The following is a 2,678-nucleotide window of genomic DNA, read 5'->3' as shown; positions in this document are numbered from 1 at the left end:
AGGTATCAGAATCAGAGGTTCCTGCATCTTATTCTTTCTTTTCTTTCAATGCCCCTTGGCAATCATTATCCACCTGACCGTTTGATTTTTTTTCAACAACTTGAATATAGGTTCACCCGTGGCTGTTAGATGAGATGTGAACCATGACAGGTAGTTCACTCTTTCTAAGAAACCACGAACCTCTTTTTTCTATTTCTCGGTTCAGGCATTTTGTTTTATTATTTTTTTTTTTTTAGCGGGAGCAACCTCGATTCCTCTCTGACAATGAACCCCAACATCTTACCGGATCGCACTCTGAACGTGCACTTACTTGAATTCAACCTCAGTTTGAATTATCTCAACCGGTCAACCGACTGACCCTGGTCCGCCAAATGCCCCTCTTCTGCTTGGGACTTTGCTATCATGTCATAGCATCTGATTCCATGATGAATCATATCATGAAACAAAGTCACCCTGATACGCGGCATCGGCGCCCTGCTTCTTAAGAGGACAGTCTTCTCTCCGTGGTAGCTTGTGAGCAACGATATCGGTGTTTGACCTTGGCGTATCCTGACGTGACCAAGTAGAAACATTCATATGCTCTTTTAACAGGGCTACCATTCTGCTCTTGACTTGCCTCTGAGGCGGCTCCAATTTCAATTCCTTCCTGACCTCGGCGGTGCGTGGAATAACAATCTCAATCTGCTCCACGGGCGGCTGAATCACCTTCTCCTCTTGTTTTAGCAATCTGGTTAATTCCAGCAGATCACAGTCTTCTTCGTCTTCTTCTTCAGCAAGATAGATCGGTTTGTCGAAGTCATATGAGAGGTAACCAAATTGTTATCAACGAGATCCGGAGAATTATTTTTCGACTTTGGGACGAGACAAAACTAAAAGGAAATGAAAACAAACATTGCCATTTTTCTTTGTTTTAAACTGCAAAAATAAATGAAAAACAGGGAACACCGCTTTTTGACTGAAAAACATCCATTTATTAATGATGCAGAAAATGCAAATTTATGAACATGAGGTGGCCCTTACAATGAACCATTACGTGTCGGGCAACACGTATGGCTTTCATGCAGATAAAACTGAAAACAAGAAAATATTACTCTCCAGGATGAGTGTCAGTGCTGATCTTTTTAAGCCTTCCAGCTTCCCGGTACGCACGGCTTTATCCACCCATCAAACTTGCAGACTATCAGTCTCTTCACCCACTGTATAGGCGTGATCTGAATCTTCAGCGCTTACACCCCATCACCTGACCATGCGCCGGCATGGGATTAGCATTAACATTGGGACGGTGCAAAGTTAATAGCCTTTGAATCCACCAGGTCTTGGACAACATGCCTGAATGCTCTACAGCCCTCAATGTTATGCCCTGGTGTACCAGAATGAAATTCACACTGGGCGTTCTCATCATAGTTAGGAGGCTTCTGATCTGATCTCATCGGAACCATCGCCCTCGGTTGAACCAACCCCAAAATCCATCAACTCTTTAAACAGAACAGCATATGTCACGGGTGGCTTGTCAAAATGGCGATCGACCCCCTTTCCTTTCACTTGGCTCCCAACTCCTTGTTGAGGTGGCTGACGTTGCTGTCGTACTGACTGGTTACCAGCAGGGATGGTTACAGCAGCAGTATGCTGGTAGTAACGACCCCTACCGTGTCCTCTCTGGGCATGCACAGCACTTGATTCACCCTCATTCTTGCGCTGGTCGTTACCAAAGGATTTCTTCGGTCCAGATGACGAAGCGTTTCCTTGCATGTTCCCCATCTTCAGCCAGTCTTCAATCCTCCTTACTTTTTCGGCAATTACTTTCTGCCCCAAGGCGAACTCTTGCATGACATTGATCAGCTCTCCCATCTTCTCTTTCAGTTCGAGGATGTCAGCGTTGGGAGGATCCATCAGTCTGGGAGTATTGCGCCTGGTGTAATATCTGTGAGGGCGTGTTGAGTGCAAAGGTACGGTTCTGCGAGCACGAGCAATGATTCCTGCAAAACAGCAAACAGGTTAATATGCATGAATGCAACGTCTATCCATATGAGGAAGATTCTGTCCTGGATTCTGGTTTCATCGAGACAGATAATATTTCACCAATAACATTTTGACATCCAGATGTCTCTCAACCAAATTCTCAATCAATAATACTCCCCATATGGCTAGACATAGGTTAGGTGCAGATGAATGCAAAATGAGAATGATGCAGATGTATGCAATGCACTGGGCCATCCTCCAAGTCATCTGATCATTTGTTGCTCTGAGTCACAGCCCTGATTTCTGAACCGATCACAACCATCTGAGGAAACTGTAACCACAAATCTGACCCACGGGTTCCGAAATAAACGGAAGAAAGATACACCATCATCATCACCATCAGTCTCTGAGCAGACACCTACAATCATCTGAAACGGCCCGGGGAATCCTGAAATAAACGGATCCCCACTGATAAATATCTCGGCCCGGGGAATCCTGAAATAAACGGATCCCCACTGATAAATCACGGACAGCACTCCGGCGTCACGGCAATAAATGATCATAAATCCGACTTATAAATAGGTCTCTGAATCACAGATCAAAAGTCACCATCTGATTATGCATCTGAAAGAATCACCCTCCCCTCACAGGTAAATTCTAAACAGGTTATCCTAAGGCGGACAATAGTCTCGACAATCGGGCGGAGATACTCAATGGGT

The sequence above is a fragment of the Lathyrus oleraceus genome, chromosome 2, assembly GCF_024323335.1.
Source record: "Lathyrus oleraceus cultivar Zhongwan6 chromosome 2, CAAS_Psat_ZW6_1.0, whole genome shotgun sequence".
Lineage (NCBI taxonomy): Eukaryota > Viridiplantae > Streptophyta > Magnoliopsida > Fabales > Fabaceae > Lathyrus > Lathyrus oleraceus.
This window is presented reverse-complemented; position numbering follows the sequence as displayed.